Raw genomic sequence first — 20,601 nt, forward strand, 5'->3', positions numbered from 1 at the left:
GATCCACTGGAATTGACGTAACCCCCTTACTTTGTCCATGGCTGTCCTATTCAAAATGAAGACTTTCATTCCCTCCTTCAATATACTGATCCTCACTGTAATACTGTGTAGACCTAACATTTTGCTGGTCAAAGTAATTTCCGGAATTTGGAGGAACAAAAGAACGCTGCTCTCGGGTTAACACACCTCGACCTCTACCTCTATTTGCTGACTGAAGACCACCACGACCTCGTGAAGCAGATGTTGCTCCATTACGCTGCAACAATGCCGGACAATTGTTCTTAAAATGACCTTCCTCCCTACAATAAGCACATTGATTGGGACCTAGCAAAGGTCTTGGAATTAATGGTTCAGGCTTTTGATACAACCTCTGAAACTGCGGAGGCTGTTGAAACTGAGGCTGAACATAACGAGGAGGATAAGCCTGTTGCAAGAGAACTTTAGTTTTTAATTCTTTCGTCTTTTTCTCTTGTTTTTCCCTTTCTTCTTTGTCTCTATTTTCATAATATTGTGCAGTAGCCAATATCTGGGCGGAAGAAGAAACTGCCCATGAACTCTCGGAGTCTTTTAGCTTGTGTGATAGTTCAGGAAGCAAGTTATATACGAACTTATCCACAAATAATCGCTGTCCCCCTTCTGTAGCCATATCTTGACCACTGTGATCAATGAATGTCTCCTCGAATCGGGTAAAGAAATCGGAAACACTTTCATCTTTCTTTTGTTTACATGCTGCTAGCTTATCCCAATTAACTCTCAAAGCAGGCATCATTGTTTTCATTAATGTAATAATCCTACCAGGGAGTTCTGAGATCAAAGCGTCGGGCTTTGCACCACCTACTTGACCTCTATCTGCGGCAATAATAGCGTTCCAATCGCCGCCTAATTCTTGAGCGTGATCCTCTCTACGAATTTTAGCCCATATTGTCTGTGGAACTACATTTCCCATCAACATGTCAATATCTGCTAGATTCATAGTACATGCATCAACTGTTTGCGACAACTCTTTATAGTAACCAGCAGGATTTTTGCGTGAATCTGGTAGTGACTGTTTAAGTGCTAAAACTTCAGACCTTTTCCAGGGGACATGTATCCATATGCGCTGAAAATGCGCAGGAATAGCTGGATTAGCACCTGCTGCTGCAACTTCTTCCTTCCATATTGGAGAAACCTCTCTCATGGGATAGTTTTTCAGTGCTGTCCTAACTGAAGGATCAGAATCAGGAAAAGTCTGTGAGAACAATAGGGATCTGAAAGAAATAAGTGTTCTGACAGCGTTTTCAACCTTAGGACCCACAATAAGTCCTTTGTCAAAGTCAGCCTGAACATCTAACAGATCCTGTGGGACCGAACCCAAATTCATATCCTCCCATTCTTTAGCGAGAGTATCGCACATAACTTTAAAAACATATCTCTGCGTAGGTGCATTCCATTGCAGAAAGGTGGACATAATATCAGACGTACTATATTGGGGACCCTTCTTGATCCATCTACAAGCAAGTGAGTCCAATTTTTCTCGCTCTTCGGAGTCTGGGAATTGACTACGAGACTGTCTTCGAGAAAAAGCTGGAGACACATTTAAAGCTTCAAAGAAAGGTGATAAGAGACCAGAGACAGTATCTGCAAATTGCTTACGTGTAGATGGAGAATTTGACATAAGGATAGGGGACAAGGTATTAGGTGAATTAACTAAAGGAGCATTAGGAATCGCCAAAGGAGCAGAAGGCAAAGGAGTTAAAGGCAAAGCTGGCATAGGCAATACTTGAGGAGGCAAATGTGGAAAAGCTGGAGCAGGCGGAAGCACAACTGGCGGCTGAACAGGCTGTAACATCGGGGGTGCATTAGCACCTTGTACATAGGGCGGAGACAATTTCAATAAGTGGGACATTAAGGAATCTTCCTCAAAATCTTTTCTCTTATCAAGGGAAGAGATAGGCAACGTCGGATAGCATTTATCTATTGCCATTCGATGCTGTCTGTCTGAAATTTCCATTGCATTATCTATTTCATCATCTTTGAATTGCTGAGCAGCCTGTATAATCGTCATTCCCTGTGTTTTCCTATCTCGTTTCGCTTGTTTAATTTCTCTCTGTTTGGCTTCCTTACGCCAAAGGCGAAAAGAGTCAAACATTGCCGGCCGGGCTTTTCTTTTAAATAACGTTGCTTCTAAATTATCTAGCACATCAGTTTCGAAACTACCATTTTCTGGCCATTTTAAAACACCATCTTTCTTTGTATATCGGGTCCATGTCTTATTAAAGGCAATAGGACCAACACCATGTTTAGAATAGAGCTCATATGTGGGAGTTCCAACCGAAGGAATCGGACAGGAGTCCTCAAGCTGGGAGTCCCTAATACAACCAAAGCAACAAAGTTTTCCAAACTTAGTCAGACCAGACATCTCACGATTTTTACTGGCTGTTCACAAACATCAAGGGGGTAAAACTTTCAGTTTACACAGCACAAATGCACTTACCCCTCAGCTTTGGCCACTGCAATGGCCAAATCTAAGGACCTAAGGACAAAACAAAGACCAAAATTTGTGGGCGCGACCCACCAAATACTTAACTAAGGATGTCTTCTTACACCAACAGAGGCCCGTCTATCGTCTCGCTTTACCATACATCATCAAAGAAAGGGCCAAGGCAGGGCGGCAGTCAGGGCAGCAGTCGTCAGTAGCCGTCAGGAAGGAGTAACCGCGCTGAAAAAGACCTTCGGACCACTTCGACATACAGGGGTCGCTTGACGTGGCTCGCGATTCCTCCAGAATTTTCTTGCGGGGTTCCTCACGACCTTCAGGCAGAACCGGTACCGCTGAAGCCGCCCCACGTTGGGCGCCAGTTGAAGAACCAGAACCTTATGGGCCTGGCAGCGCAGGGTACGCCTGAAATCTCCTTGGATTCACCTGCCTCAACTAACAGAGACACGGGACACTCTGTCAGGCGTAAAAGATCAGATTTTATTAGCTGCAGCTAGTACAGTTGTCCAAGAAGTACACAAGGTATGTTCTCAGGAGACTGCCACTTTACTTTGTGGCGCACAATCTTATATACCGTATAAAAACCATTTATTAACTACATACACTCCCAGAACACATAGAAAGGAGCCAGTAAGAATAATGTAAAGATAGAACAGAGCCAATAGAAATGTCGGAAAACAAGACAGCACCAACAGAAGGAATTGGAAAACAAAGTATCAAGTGACTTAAGGTTGCCTCCCCTCCAGCTGTGTTTGTCACCCCTCCCTTGAACTAATTCATTAACCGATCCACAACGAAGTTGCATGTGGTGTGATAAGTTTGTGTGCGTTTGGAGGACAGTTGTGAAATGAGAGAATACTAGCAAAGGACAGCGAAGGCCAGACGATAAGATAAGATCGGCGGAAAATAGTGTGAGCCTACAGATAGTTGAAACAAGGATTAGAAAACCAGACAGGGATTAGTGTACTCGGTCAGACCTTAATACCAGCCTTGTAAAGATAGAGGCAGAAGGCTGTTTTGAACACCATGTTGCAGAATAAGCAGAAAAGGCAGAATGGACTTCGTTCGCTGTGCTGCCTGAGTGAAGGCAACATAAAATGGCGGCGGGCCACAAAATGGCGGGTCGATACGATCGTATTAAAAATCGAATTTCCTCACACGCTCTGGCCTTCAGACACTTTTGAAAGGCGCCAGGTCATTTGTAACATCTATACGCTAGAGATAAATGCTCAAAGACCAATTTTATGGTTTATTCTACCATAAGAAACTGTATGGCACCATTAGTCTAGGAGGCACTCCATGAGAGAAAGTAACTGATTCCTGTTACCTGGGGATTCAATTGTAAAACAATGAGTTTTGGTCCCTCGAATCCAGAAGAGACATTCATTAATCAACCAACAGACCATCAACCAACATCTTACCGACTGCCTCGATCAAAACCACTTTCTCAACACCTCACAATCAGGATTCCGGGCCAACCACAGCATGGAGACTGCACTGATCACAGCCACGGATGACATCAGGACCCTCCTCGACCGAGTAGAGTTGGCAGCTCTGATCCTTCTGGACCTCTCCACAGCGTTTGATACAGTCTCCAACCACACTCTCTTCAACAGACTCCACAACATAGGCGTTGAATAAAACACCTTTAAATGGGTTGCCCATTTCCTCTTAGGCCAAACGCAAAGCATCTGCCTTCCTCCCTTTACTTCTACACCCAAGAACATCACCTGCTGCGTACCCCAAGGATCCTCCCACATAACGCCAAAGCCAACTTCCGCAATGCCATGACCAAAATAGCAACATGGATGTGAAACATACCTCAAACTAAACACCAACAAAATGGAAGCCCTGACCTTCGGGAAGACCACCTCCCCATGGGACCACAGCTGGTGGCCAGCAGAACTCGGACCAATGCCCTCTCCATCAGACCATGCAAAAAACCTTGGCATCATCCTCATCTGCCAACTATCCATGAATCGACAAGTAAACCTAGTCATCTCCTCCTTTTTCGACATCCCCTGTATGCTCAACCGAGTCTTCATATGTATCCCTACTGACACAACAAAGTCATGCATGCCCTGGTCACCAGCTGCCTCAACTATGGCAATGCTCTGTATGCTGAGTGTCCTCCCAGCTACTTAAAAGCCACCAGACTCTACAGACCACTGCAGCCAGACTCATCCTCAACCTCCCCAAGCACTCAAGCATCACCCCCCACCTCAGAAACCTCCACTGGCTCCCTGTCTAGAAGAGATGCCAATTCAAAATCCTCACACTGGCATACAAGGGTCTCCACAGCCTATGGCCGTCCTACATCAACCATTGACTAAGCTTACACGTCCCAGCAAGAAAATTACGCTTCGCCTCACTAAACCTCGCATCTGCATCCATTGCAGCCGCAGCGGAGGCTGCTCCATCTCCTTCACAGCAGTCAAGTCCTAGAACAGCCTGCTCCTCTACCTCTGAACAGCTTCCTCCCTGGCGGACTTCAGAAGGAAACTCAAGATGTGGCTTTTCGACTGAACCACAGCACCCTTAGCGCCCAGATACTCTTATGGGTGATAGTGCTGCACTTTACAAATGCTATGATTGATTGATTAGTTCAATAATTAATCACAGAGAATCCGCTATGGTGAGGCTTGGCAAAAGAGCACCACCCCTCCCGATTTCCTCAGTGATCCTGATCTTTAATACCCAGGTTATGAGTGCCGCTCTGTCGGTGCCCTAATTGTGGGACCACTTTAATTTCCGTCTAATCAGTGTGGCTGAAAACAACTTTCTAAGGCCCATTGCAAGCCTCAGGCACAGGACTCTGCTCCACAGAGTGGACCTTGTCCTTAAGGCTATCATAGAAGTGGCAAGATTGCTATCCCTATTGTTTAGGCTTCAAGTATGGTCCATTGAGGCTTTGAATCCAAAATCCTTGGTTAGCGCATATTAAACAGTCCTTCCTCAGGTTAAGGCTGGAAAACGTTTTCAATAATCCCCTAGCTATGAATAACACCACTAAAGGTACCATTAAACGGCTATATTGAGCAAATTGTGTCACACAAAGCCCTCCGATTCCGCAGGCAGCAGGACCAATGTTTTTTTGTGCACTCAAATGTATTTAAATTTGAGGACGTCCTGGATTACATCCACCCTACTGTGGCATGTTCTCTTTTTCTGCTGTTTCGATATGGTGTTTCCCTTGACCAAATAAATGTCCTCTCGACACTAGTCGACTGACAGGTCGAAGCTCCGTCCGGACTGTTGCTCTGCAGACGAAACAGAAGAGCATGTTTTATTCTTCTGCAGGATTTAGTGCAGATCGTGATCTAGATGGGGTTGTCTGACTGCATCAACTCACTAAGAATTTGCAAAAGCGACACTAGGGCAACTGTGGTGTTTACAATGGCCAAATGTATTATGTCCGCGTAGTTGCGGTGCCTGAAGTCTACAGCATCTGCACAGACTTTACTGTTACGTTGCAGCAATGATTGCACCGATTTATTCATTATTGTCCGTTGCTGGATTAGACAAATGATCATTGCTAGAAGGTCATGGTTGCTTCGAATTTTTAATTTCAATATTTTATTGTTCTAGATTTTTATTTTTGTTGATGATTAGTCTTTACTCACCGTCTATTTTAGTACTTGAATTTGTATTGTTCTGTAATATGTTTTACATTTGTATACATCAATGAATTGCTAAATTCGAACTGACAATAAAAGATTTTTATTAACAAATGGGCATCTATTGTCTTGCAAGTTTATGCGATAAGATAAGGCACTTTATTTTAGAAAGTGATTAATAATTGCTTCTTTGCTGGAAATAAAAGCCTGGAATGGGATCATTACAACCATCAGGCTAGTTGGCAGCACCTTCCAACATCATTAAACCTTAGATTACTGGTATGAATTAACCCTTAAATAGATACGTTTGAGTATGTGGTTATTTAGTCAGAAACAGATGATCAGTGAATGGCGAATTCTGAACCTTAGCAGTCGAATCATCACGAAAATCACAGAAAAGCAATATGAGGATCTCACTTGTTGAAATGAGTGGGTTAATAAAAAAAATACTAGTATTTGGGTGATTTAGATAAAAACACCTGTTTGCTTATGGACCACTCACCCAACCAAATCCAAACAATAGAAACCTTTATTTAAGGAGATATAAATGAGTACATGGGCTCTTGCTTTTAATTTCGCACTTCTTTACTATGAAGAAATGAGAGTGTTTAGGGTGCTATAATGAGCAATTCATTGCCTAAGCTGGGTGCCTCGGATGCAAATTACCACCTCTGCCAAGACCTGGCATGCATCTAGAGAATGAAGATGAGGATGGACTGGGATTAAAAAACTGGTAAGACAATGTCCTCTTCACAGTGGAACTGAGAAGAAACATTCAAAAGAAAAAGGTGACTGGGCCTTAGATAACCTTGTCCTCATAAAGTAGTAGAAATAGAGAAGTGTGCCTATTTCCCTGATCCTCCTACCTGAACAAATGGTGGCTAGGAAGAAAACCTTGAGGCAGAAGGTTTAACCTCCCTAGTGCCATACCCCCAGACAAAGACATCTGAGGGAGTCCAATTGAACCGAAGACGTGTCATTGGAGAGGGATAAATTGGGAAACTCCAGTGAGACTGAACCTGAAGATCCAGGAGCCGAAGAAACCAGGGTCTTTTGGGTCACTCTGACATCACCAACAGAACCTCCATCTGATCCTGCTGAATCTTTCCCAACACACACAAGATCAACAGGAAGGGAGGAAATGTGTAGAGAAGACCTGAGGCCAGGTGATGGACAAGTCATCCAGAGCCCAGGCCCTCCTGGAGGGAGTCAAACTGCAGAAGAGATCTTTTCTGTGGTGAAAATACCTAACTATGATGGGATAAGATTCTGGGTAATCTGATTGAAAATATTTGGACAAAGGCAGAGAGGAATTGAGGAGGAGAATGTCCTGTTCAGGCAGTTGCCAGACCCCTTCTCCCTCCCTGGAAGCTAAACTGCTGAGAGATAAAAAAAAGATGTCTCTTAGCCAAAGGCCTGTTTACTGAGAAAGGGGATAAAGATGGGGAACCCACTGCTGATTGACATATGTCCAGACAACCTGATTGTCTGTCTGACAGATTTGGAGTAAAGAAGCGGAGAAAACTAAAGGAGAGCCTTCCACACACCTGCTACTTCCTTCCAGTTGGGAGATTGAAGCCATTCTAATGAGTTCTATTTGCTCTTTGCCTGCCGACCATCCAAGTTGCTCCCCACTCCACTGGAATCTGTGGTGAGGATAGAGATTGGAGGAGGCTTCAGAAGTATTCCCCTGTCTAGATTCTGAGGACAAATCCATGATTGTAGACATTGAGAGATGTGAGGCATGATAGGGACTAGAGCCTTGTAATTCTGAGACTGCATCAGAAGCTTGCAGACCTGTTGCACATGATCCATTGCCTTAGGAGGAGAAGAAGATACAATAAGTGAATCGTCAAGATATGGATATACTTGAATAGCTTGAGAATGTATATTACCTGCCAAGGGTGCCAAGAAAGCAGCCAGGTGAGTCCTTTGGGCAGCCAGACAGTTCTTCTGGGCAGGATGCAGGTTCTGGATACAGGTTTCTTCTCCAGGAAGTGTCTGAGGTGGTAGGGCAGAGGCCCTGTTTTTATACCCAAATGTGCTTTGAAGTGGGGGAGACTTCAAGGAGTGGCTTAGAAGTGCACCAGGTCCCCTTTCAGTTCAATCCGGTCCCAGTAGGGGGTGTGGCAGTCTTTTGTGTGAGAGCAGGCCCTCCACCCTCCCTGCCCAGGAAGACCCATTTAAAATGCAGATGTATGCAAGTGAGGCTGAGTATCCTGTGTTTGGGGTGTGTCTGAGTGAATGCACAAGGAGCTGTCAACTAAACCCAGCCAGACGTGGATTGTAAGGCACAGAAAGATTTAAGTGCAGAGAAATGCTCACTTTCTAAAAGTGGCATTTCGAAAATAGTAATATTAAATCCAACTTGACCAGTCAGCAGGATTTTGTATTACCATTCTGGCCATACTAAGTATGACCTTCCTACTCCTTTCATCAGCTACCACTCCAACAATGTATGAGGGCAGCCCCAATGTTAGCCTATGAAGGGAGCAGACCTCACAGTAGTGTAAAAATGAATTTAGGAGTTTTACACTACCAGGACAGGTAAACAGGTACATGTCCTGCCTTTTACCCACACAGCACCCTGCCCTAGTGGTTACCTAGGGCACACCTTAGGGGTGACTTATATGTAGAAAAAGGGGAGTTTTAGGATTGGCAAGTACTTTTAAATGCCAAGTCAAACTGGCAGTGAAACTGCACACACAGGCCTTGCAATGGCAGGCCTGAGACAAGGTTAATGGGCTACTTAAGTGGGTGGCACAATCAGTGCTGCAGGCCCACTAGTGGCATTTAATCTACAAGCCCTTGGCACATATAGTGCCTTCTACTAGGGACTTATAAGTAAATTAAATAGTCCAATTGGGTATGATCCAATGTTACCATGTTTAAAGGGAGAGAGCATATGCACTTTAGCACTGGTTAGCAGTGGTAAAGTGCGCAGAGTCTAAAAACCAGCAAAAACAGTGACCAAAAAGTGGAGTGAGGCAGGCAAAAAGTTAGGGGTGACCACCCTAAGGCTGTCACATGAAGTAGAGCATTACAGAATGTCTTCTTTCTATACATCCTACTGTGTATCCGATTGTTACATATATATAGTTCCACATCCAAGAACACTATCTGATCGTAACTGTATTCAAATGTAAAAGACATGTTGTATGTATTAGAATTAAAAAATTAAAAAATCTGTTCCAATTCAGCTTAATCACCAGTCCAGATCATTATACAGTCATCAATGAGCGTCCCCAATAGTAAATGTGGCTATTCCACTTGGCACCACTCTGACCCGAGATATGACCCCTTTAAACCACCCCTTTAAATTTGTTGGCAAAAGGAGGTGCAAATCTGGAGGCCATTACTGTATGGCACAGTTGTTTATACCAGCTACTATTGTAAAGAAAAGCATTGTTCTTAAGTATCAGTTTGGACATAGTGAGTAACACCTCTGTGTGTTCCAACAACTCAGTAGGTCTCTTACTCAGGTAGTGATGTAATGCTGTAATTCCATATTCATGTGTGATGTTCGTATATAAGGAGACTAAATCCATAGTTACTAACTTCATACCTGGCTCCAATGTTACATCATTAAGCATGTTCAAAATGAGTTTGGTGTCCCTTACATATGATGGAAGATTAGAGACAAATGGACACAAAAACAAATCCAGAAACACTGAAATACTCTCTGTTGGACCCCCAATACCCACAGTTATTGGTCTACCAGGAGGAAATGCCTAGGCTTTATGTACCTTCAGTAAAGTGGACAGACAGGGATCTCTCTGGCAGTCAAACAACAGGCAGTACTCATCATCATTCAGTAAGCTTTGCCCATCCCAATATTTCAGTTTAGTGTTAATCAATATGGTGATATCAGATACAGGAATATGACTCGATTTCAAGTAACATGATGTATCACTAAGCTGATTGTTAATTTCATTTTCATTATAAATACTATCCATCACTACTATATTTCCTCCATTTTCAGACTCTCTGATAATTAAATCCTTATCTTGTGATAAATGATTCATAGCAGCACGATCTCTACTAGTTCGATTGTACCTGTGACTGCTACAATATTTAAAGCTAGAACTCGTTTCCCACTTGTCTGTCTCTGCAACAAAAGCTTTGTTAAAAAGATCAATGATATTACCACTGGAAAGCTCTGGTGTCTACCTTGACTCTTGCTTTAAACCACTGCTTTATGCTGTATTGTAGAATTCACATACACATAGCATATGTATACCACAGACACACTGTGTAGTACTACACACCCAACAATGTAGGTCAAGAGTGACACAGCAGTGAAAATTCAAATGAGACAGCATGTAGGCCTCACTCCAGTAACACAGGTAAAATGGACCTGTTCACTTCTACTGATCACTACACAGTAGGCTGCTATTCGTGCTGCTTAACTCCTGGCAAAGGCAGTAGCCTTTCACGGCTATGAGAGTATTGCTATGGTTGCCTCTCCCAGTCCAAAAAGCATGCAATTCATGAGACAAACCTATGTCATGGCCCACATGCATGATTCATGTTCGCTCATGACAACAACAATCAGCATTAGTGATCCATACATCAGTACAGTTGGGGCAATCAGGGCGGGGGTGCACATCTATCACCATGTGAAAGACTTTTCTGTCCTAACAAAAGCCATAGAGTTTAAAGGTATTTTTGAAACTAATTTAATGAAGTATTCAAATACTTCAGGGGCCTAGTAGTATGCTTAGGAGAACAATGTGTCTCCAGCAGCAAATCATACTGACTCACTGTTTGCCCTTTTGGTACTCTTCCCGGTTCACTGGGGTTTCCCTGTCACCCTTAAACAAGGTCCAGCATTGGTCATGTCAGGTAAAGCTCTGAGTGAGGGCTCCTTTGCCAGGCCGAGGTAATATAATGGTGGAAGTTGGTCTATACAAAGGTGCATTTAGATTTCCATATGTCATATTTAAATATATCGCAAAGCAACATCGTTAATAAACCTGCTGCAATTGCAGTGACACAAAATGTAAAAATGAAAATGTCGTTGTCAGTAAGGCTTCTGGCTGTCACTATAATCATATTTTACAGTAGGTTTTGTCTCAAATATTCTTTTGACATTAAATGTATTGGAGTAGCAACTGCCAATTATGACGTTAAAACCAAATTTCTGATATGTCAAGTCGACAAACGTGAAAAGAAAAAACATGCTGTTCAATATGCTGTTCATCAGCTCTAAAATCAGCACAGTGATAATTATTATAATTAATATTAGTGTTATTATTATTTCAGTTTTCTTTTTTTCACATTGCAGCTTTGCAATCACATTTAACAGGAGAGAGAAAATGCTTTCTTAATGTATTTTACACTTTTGTTCTCCCTTCACTCCAGAGCTGCGCCCTTTATGGTGGCGGATGGACCCGCTTGAATGTTTTTCCAGATATGTCATTTCTCTCATGTATCTGACATGGGTCCTTTTTTTCTTAAAGTATGTCGAAAAGCAAAAAGTCACAGGGAGTAGTTATAACTGTCCACATTTTTCAAAAAATACATAAATACCGGATTAGAAGGACTGCCAAGTCCCTCTTGTTGCTCTTAACAATTTGGCACAGTACAAAAATAGCTTTGCAACCAGCGGTTTAAAATTCCCCATGGCCCTTCCAGCTGGTTTGTTTACACGCAATGTGATTTAGGAGGCAAGGAGATGCTTCTGTAATATGGTGCACTGCAGGGATTGCCTTTTCATGCTAAACATTCTGCAAGCAGGGTAGTGCAAAACAGGCATCCACAGCAAAATGTAAACAGTAATGAGGTCTTACGTCGACTGCGAGCCCTTTGACTTTGTCAATGGCAGTTTTGTATTGTCCTGATTCTTGTAAATCTTTACTAGCAGAATAGTTGCTGAGCCTTCGCAATTATAAAACAAGCAATGGCAAAGCCAATAGATCTCGCCTATGCGAGAGAAGTATGGTGGAGTGGATTGGAGAGGGATGCACTGGATGGATTGGAGTGGGGTTGACTAAACTGGGATGCTGTGGGTGGATTGGACGGGGATAGAGTGTGGTGGATTGGAGTGAGTAGGGTGGATTTAAGTGGGGTGGTGTGGAATGGGGTGGATTGGATTAGAGTGAGGTGGATTGGATTAGAGTGGGGTGGGGTAGATTGGAGTGGAGTGATTGGAGTAGATGGATGATTGGATTGGAATGGGGTGGAATGAGGTGGATTAAATTGGGATGGGTTGGTTGCTTGGAATAGAGTGTGGTAGATTGAGTGAGTGGGGTGGATTTGAGTGGGGTGGGTTAGATTGGAGTGGAGTGGACTTAAATGGGGTGGATTGAATTGGATTGGGGTGTGGTGGGCTGCAGTGGGAAGGATTGTATTGGAGAGGGGTGGATTAGATTGTGGTGGATTGGACTGGAGTGCAGTAGATTGGATTGGAGTGGGATGGATTGAGTCACTGTGGGTTGGATTTGATTGGAGCGGGGTGAATTGGGATAGAGTGGGGTGTATTGGATTTGAGTCGGGCATGTTGTTTTGGACTGGAGGGGTGAAGATTGGAGGTGGGCCAATTGGAGTGGGACAGATTGTTTTCGATTGAAGTGGGGCAGACTGGAGAGGGGCAGATTGTTTTGGATTGCAGTGGGGCAGGTTGGAGTGGGGCAGATTGTTTTGGATTGGAGTGCAGCATGATGCAGCAGGGCAGACTGTTTTGGATTGGAGCGGGCAGATTGTTTTGGATTGGTGTGGGGCATATTGTTTTAGGCTGGGGCAGATTGAAGTGGGGCATACAGTTTTGTATTGGAGAGTAGCAGATTGCAGTAGGGCACACTGTTTTGGATTGCAGTGGGGCAGATTGTATTGGACTGGAACAGGGCATATTATTTTGGATTGGAGTGGGGCATATTCTTTTGGATTGCAGTGAGGCAGATTGGAGTGGGGCAGATTGTTTTGGATTGGAGTGGGGCGGATTGGAGTGGGAAAGATTATTTTGGATTAAAGTGAGGCAGATTAGAGTGAGGTGGATTGGAGTGGGGCAGATTGTTTTGGATGGTAGTGGGGCTGATTGTCTTGGATTGTAGTGCAGCTGATTGCAGCGGGAAGATTATTCTGGACTAGGGCAGATTTCTTGGATTAGAGTGGGGTAGATTGGAGTGGGGTAGATACGAGTGAGGCATGTTGTTTTGGATTGGAGTGGGGCATATTGTTTTTGATTGCAGTGTGGCCCATTGTAGTGGGACAGATTACTTTGGATTGGAGTGCAGCAGATTGGAGTGGGGCAGATTGTTTTGGACAATCAGTGTGGCCCATTGAATGGGACAAAATATTTTGGATTGAAGTGCAGTGGATTGCGGCGGGAAGATTGTTTTGGATTGGAGTGGGGCAGATTGTTTTTTATTGGAGTGGAGTAGATGGGGTGGGGTAGATTATTTGGACTGGAGTAGGGCAGATTGTTTTGGATTTGTGCAGATTCTTTTGAATTGGTGTGGGGCAAACTGCAGTGGGGCGGATTAGATTGAGGTGCGTTGGGAGGACTGAAGTGGGTGGGTTGGAGAGGATTGGTTTCGGGTGAGTGGTTTGGATTGGAGTGGGGTGGATTGGTGTGGGGTGAGGCAGGGTAGATTTTAGTGGGGCAGATTGTAGGGGGTGGATTGGGGTGTACTGCAAGATTATGTGTTAAAGCTTCATTTCAGAAATTACACGTAACAAAAAAACTATTTTGCTTTGCAATATTTAGAACGAGCAAAAACAAAAAAAAACATGTATGCAAAGGTATAGAAGATGACTTGGCAAAATAAAAGAAAGTTAGTCATAAAAAATAAAACTTTGCAATTGTGTTTGTCCTGGGCATGTTTTTAGAAAGTTAGCTGTCAAAAATAAAACTTTGCAAATATGTTTGTCCTGCTGGGCACTTTTTTGATGGCCACACACCTTCTGACTGCAGGGCCTCAGAAGTTAATAAGAACAAAATAGTTCCTCAATTATGTTGGGGGCAGCGAACGGGTACTGATTAAGTTGAATCAATCAGTGCTTGGTCACTGCTCCCCACAGTGGAACAGAAGTGATGCCAGACCTGCAGTGACAAATTACAAGGCTTTAAATAAGAGTGCCATGCAAGCCAGCAAATGATAAGCGACAGGTGGGCTCCAAGCCCTTTACTATACACAACAGAGTCTCGCAAAAACACTGAATAAAAGCAAAAATACTTTTTGGTCTCCAAAAAGACATTCTGCCATAGTATTACCTGACACTAATAGGAACTGTGCAGATGTGCTCTTTTGAAAGAGCAGTATGCCATCACTCACATTGAATTTAGCCAGTGGCTAAAGTGGACTGACCCATTGCCACATGCTGTATGCTGAAGTGGTCAGAAGAAAAATGTGAATGACACAACAGACCGCTAGATGAAGAAGGCTGGCAGAAAGGCCCTATGAATATATACTGTACAAATATAGCAACTTCAAACAGTCATTGGTAACTCCAGACCTTGGAAGCAAACTGAAATTTTACTTAAAAATATTTTATACAGGACAAATTATCATACAATAGGCCCGTTAACAAACACATTTCATGGGCTACTTAAGGTATTAGGATGTGGTTTAGGAATCCTGCAAAGAATTGCGGTGTTACAGCAAATGGTGGTTTGGAAGTTTGGTCTTCGAACTGCGACAAAGCAAATATCTTTCAGACAGGCTTTGCCACATCTGAGCTTCTGCCTCTTTTTGTGGGGATGAAACGTCTAAAATCTCATCTTGTTTATTTATTTATTTTTGTTTATTAGTGTTTTATAGTGAAAGGAACAATCTCCCAGTGGTGTTTGAACACTTCACATGGTAAAGATGAACATTCAATTGTAATGTAGTACTGGTACAGAAAGAGTCCTATACACACAGCAATATCTACAACTACAAGTTGATATAGGCAGAAAACTGAAAATAACCCTGTGCTAACATGTACATATGTAAAAAACAGAGGGACCACAGAGAAACTAAGATATTAATTAATAATATACATAATGTATTTGTCTGAAGAGGACAAATAAGGTGGCTTGCAGTTTAAGAACAATGGCAAAGGCTGAAATGTTGCAACAATGAAGAGGTTCAGCAAGGTGATAGGGAAGTTAAGATGGCCCAGATAAGAGATGTTTCCAGTGGAGATGTGTCCAGTGGAGAAAGTTGTGAAGGCAGATTGAGAAGAAGATATTGAATTTTCGGGAGGCAGTCATCAGTTTGAAGCTTGTTGGGCATATCCGAGAACAACTGTATTATAGTGCCGTATTTCTTGATGGTAAATTTCTGCAGAGGTAATGGGGAGATCCAATGTGAGATAGTCCATGAACCAAACAAGACAATTCGTAAATGCATAACAACTGCTAGATACAAACTATGATGCAGCATACTGGGGGCACTTTGGAAAAAAGGGAGAAGCAATGATAAATGCAATAATTTAGCCTTGATAGTACTAATGATTGAACTAAGGATCTGAGCTCTTGTTCCACCATGCAAGATTTGTTATTAGCTGTGTTGTTTCTATGGGCATGGAAATTCATATTATTTGATGAGGATGAACTATATAATTTCATGCCATTATATGTAGTTTTCAATCAAACAATATGAGAGAGTCTAGGCATGTATGCGAGGAGAGGTTCGCATAAGAGGACGGGGTTGAGCAAGAACGGTTTTGTGAAGGTTAATATGCAAATTAAGGTGGGTCGACAAGGCATGAATGTTTCCCTGGTTCATGAAAAGCTGAATGATGTTAGCACCAAAGGAGACTTTCTGTTATAGGATGATGTCATCTGTGTACAGGTAACACAACATTTCCCATCCGTGGAAAAGGTTTTGGGTCAGTTCAAAAATACAGATTGAAGAGAGGTGGAAAAAGGATGGAACCATGAACAGACCTTGCAGGAGGAGGACCTGTTGAGAGAGTGATTAGTCAATTGTTATCTGGAATTAATCTAGGGAGTTGTTTTCTAGAGGTAATCATTTTAGTTGTGAAACAACACAATGCTTCAAGACCTTAGCTAGAAACAGACACCTGATATAAGTTAAAACTATGAAGAATTTCTCTGTCTGCAGAAGGGTTTTGAGAAGACAGAGACTCCAGACCATCCAGAACACCGCTGCAAGACTCATGCTCAACCTCCCACTCCTCACCCACATCACATCGCACCTCAAGAAGCTTCACTGGCTCCCCATTCACTAGTGCAGCCAATTCAAATGAAGCCCAATACTACACATGACCAGAATACCTGAACACTTTCACCAACCCACCAGACACCTATGCTCTGTCTCACTCACACTTGCGCACGTTCCCCACATCCGCAAAAGTAAAACTGCAAGTCGCTCATTCTCTGACATGGCACACAAGACATGCATTGATCTCCCACAGCACATCAGTGTCTCCCCCTCACTCCATGAGTTCCACAAGAAGCTGAAGACATGGCTCTTTGTACAAGCCCAAGTACCCAGATGCCCTCTTGGGTGATTAGTGCGCTATAAAAATCAATATAACGTAACTGTACTAGTCCTAAGACAACTAAGAAATTCACCCTGCTTGGTGAGGTATTTATTTGGTTTGTCTGGTAGTGGACAATGGAGGATTTTATCTCTTTTAACAGGGATGCAGGGAAGGAGTCACTGGCATGATTTTGAAGGTTTAAGATATGCATCAAGGTTGGTCTTGTCAAAATAAGATACACCAATAAAGTTAAGTCAGTTAGAAGGAGATCATCTCGCACCGGTCAGTGAATTGAGTCGGATAGAGAACTCAAGTTATTTTCTTTGTCTATGAAAAACTGGGTAAGATCTTTACGTGTCATTTCTAGAGTACTGATGGGCAGAGTTGATCTTGGGTTTGTACTTGTACTGTTTCTACCTTCCTCTAGCAGTGAGTAGATTTTGTAGAACAATGACTGAGGGATTTGGGTGTGGTTTCAACCAAGCTGACAAAAGGGCATTCTTTTCTACATTAAGGTCAGACGATTAATAAATATAGGGCCAATTTCCATGGCTTCACTCGATTTCTCTTTAGCGGTGCCAACCTATTCTGTCATAGTTTTGTTGTACTCACCAATATACGCGGGAATGGTAGTCAATGCAAGGTTCATCAGATCACTGAGATGAATGCACTATGTGTCTCGAACCCAGAACTGCAGTCTTTTGGGCTGTCTAGTAATCCATTGCTTATGAAGAATCGATAAAAAAGGAATCCGTAGGTGGTCAGATCCGTCTGCTAACATTGGTTCTTGAGCTATGTTGGTCTTGAAAGACCATACAATCAACATTTCCTGCCATTTTCAAATGTTCTAACTTTACATTGAACAACAACTCAATTCCTTAAACTGAATTTCTGCAACAATATATGTATGTATATTAGTTGTACAATTTGTTATATTTTCAATGCACATTCTGTACTTTCAATGAATGCATCACATAACCTACTGAACATTCCATCCTCATTGTATCCATAATCCTGCTCTCCAAAAATGTTTTATGCAGCATCTTGTTTGCTGCGAGCAGCACTTTAGTTACACAGGCATAACAAGAGTACAGGGCAACAGAGAGAAAAATATTGTTCTTATTTGATTTTGGTCAGCAGATTTACATCAGCTATGCTGGCAAACACATAACCTCTGCCTATGCCAAGCTAAGAGTTACCCACCAGGCCGGTGGAGATTTCCCCAGAATTTATTGTCAGTTCAGTAACATCCCAGGTGACTGGCTGGTTGGGCTCATTAATCAGGCATGAAGTCTTATATGTGCAGGGTGACTGTTCTCCAAGATGTATGATGTTGTGGGTGACAGAGGAAAGCGTAGTCTGAAATCTGAAATCAGACAGGCCTCTGTCATAGTGATCCCGCACAGTGCATCTCAGACAGCAATGGTCAGAGTCGCATGCAAGATCAGGTTTCTTCTCCCGCTCACCACAATAGTTTACTCTCATGATGAAGTAGATGAGAGTCAGGCAGTTGACAGAGCTTCAATCTTTGTGCAGCATCGTAGTCCAGCATTCAGTAGGATCTCTGCATCACAGATTTCCCTGCTGCTTTGAAGCACTGGGGTACAAGGCGTGCCTGGTGGTGCCTGGGTACAACAGGGGAGGCTGCTGCTCTGCTCCCACAGAAACAAGCATTGGAAATGCCAGTAGGTTTGACTTCGGAATGCAGTGTCAAGCCAAACCGAAAAATCCACTGTTAAAAATGGGGTCTCTAGTTGGCAGAGGTATACACCCTTGTCCAAGTAGGGAGCACAACCCTAGTCAGGGTAAGTCACACACAATCCAATTCATCCTGTGCCCACCTCTTGATAGCTTGCCACTGAGCAGCCAGGCTTAACTTAGAAGGCAACGTGTAAAGTATTTGTGCAATACATCATGCAATAACACAGTGAAGACACCACAAAAATACACCACACAGGTAGATAAGCACAAGCAATGTTAAGAAGAGTCTTAAGTCTTTAAAAAACAGCAATTGTTTCTTGTGTGCACGAAGTACCTTGTTTGCGTCAAAATTACACGCACGGAGACCACAGAGGAGGAGATGTGTGGAAAAAGGAAGGTGTGTGTCGGATTCTCTGACACAGCACAGATGATGCGTCATTTCTTCTGGCGCTGCAAGGGCTTTGCGTTGATTTCCAGCACGCAGTCTTGGATCCTCACTGTGATGTGGGGTTCTTTTGACGCCCAGGGATGATGCGTAGAAATCCTAGGCATGCGGGACAAAGTCACAGGTGCTACATCGATCCAGTGGGCGATGCGTCAGAGTTTCTGTCGCACAGCAGGTGCTGCATCGATTCTTCACTCAGGAAGTCAGACTTCATCGTTCTGGCTCGGCTGTTCTTTGGTCCGGTAAGGCTGTGCGTCGAAGGTCCGGTCGCAATGCAGGAGCTGCGTCGATCTCCACTTGGGGAATCGGGTTGCGTTGTTCCGGTTCGGCAATGCAGCAATTTTCTCGTTGCTGGCCAGACAGTGCATTGTTTCCAGCAGACTGTACATCAATTTTCACTGCACAAGGAGTTTCCTTGAAGAGAGGAAGTCTTTGTGGCCCTGAGACTTCAGGAACAGGAGTCAAGCTCAATCCAAGCCCTTGGAGAGTACTTCTCAGCAAAGTCAGAGGTGAGCGAGGCAGAAGGGCAACAGCCAGGCAGCAGTCCTTCACAGCAAAGCAGTCCAGGTGAGTCCTTTGGGCAGCCATGCAGCTCCTCTTGACAGGTTGCAGGATCTGGTCCAGAAGTGTCTGATTTGTGGGGTCAGGGTGCCAGTTTATATATCCAAAAATGCCTTTGAAGTGGGGGAGAATTCAAAGAGTGTTTTTGAAGTGTACAAGGTCCCCTTTCAGTACAGGTCTGTCTGCCAGGGTCCCAGTAGGGGGTTGGCAGTTCATCATGTGAGGGCAGTCCATTAGCCTTTGAAATATAAGTGTCAAGCCCTCCACCCTTCCAGCCCAGAAAGACCCTTTCAGTATGCAGATGAATGCTGGTGTGACTGAGTATCCTGTGTTTGTGGTTGTCTGGGTGAAATGCAAAAGGAAGCTGTCAACCAACCCAGCCCAGATGTGGCTTGCAGACAGGCTGAAGGGCACAGATGAATTTTAAGTGCAGAGAAATTGCAATTTCTAAAAATGGCATTTTTCAAATAATAATATAAATTCCAACCTCACCAATAACCAGATTTTTCATTAAAATTCTGGCCATACTAAAAATGACCTGTTTACCCCTTTCTGATCAGAATCTACCACTCAAACAGTTTATGAGGGTAGCAAAGTAGTGGAAAACTAATTGAGGGGTTTTCAAACTACAAGGACATATAAAACACATCCCTACATGTCCTTCCTTTTACCTACATAGCACCCTGCCCTATGGGTTACCTAGGGCCTACCTTAGTGGTGACGTATATGAAGTTTAAGGCTTGGCAAGTAATTTTAAATGCCAAGTCAAAGTGGCAGTGAAACTGCACACACAGGCCTTGGAATGGCAGGCCTGAGGCATGGTTAAGGGCCTACTTATGTGGATGGCACAATCAGTGCTTCAGGCCCACTAGTAGCATTTAATTTACAGGCCCTGGGCACATGTAGTGCATTTTACTAGGGACTTGCAAGTAAATTAAATATGCCAATTGGGTATGAGCCAATGTTACCATGTTTTTAGTGAGAGAGCATATGCACTTTAGCACTGATTAGCAGTGGTAAAGTGCACAGAGTCCTAAAGCCAGCAAAAATGAGGTCAGAAAAAAAGAGAAGGAGGAAGGCAAAAAAGTTTCGGGGTGACCCTGCAGAGCAGCCATTTCCAACATCCACGGGCATTAATGAATGCCTCCGCCGATCAGTTCTGCTGCCAGATAAAAACGCCATAAATTATCTAGCTATCTAAGAAACTTTACTAGCATTATAGTGGCATTTCTGAGTTCAATCTCAGGCAGCTTGATAAATAAACAAAATGATCACAGCTGCACGAAGGGCAAGCACTTTTTTTGTGGAATCACACAACTTCTGCCCAATCGATACATGTACTGCTGACTCCCATCAAGCCAAAGCCC

The sequence above is a fragment of the Pleurodeles waltl genome, chromosome 1_2, assembly GCF_031143425.1.
Source record: "Pleurodeles waltl isolate 20211129_DDA chromosome 1_2, aPleWal1.hap1.20221129, whole genome shotgun sequence".
In the NCBI taxonomy this organism is placed as follows: Eukaryota; Metazoa; Chordata; class Amphibia; order Caudata; family Salamandridae; genus Pleurodeles; species Pleurodeles waltl.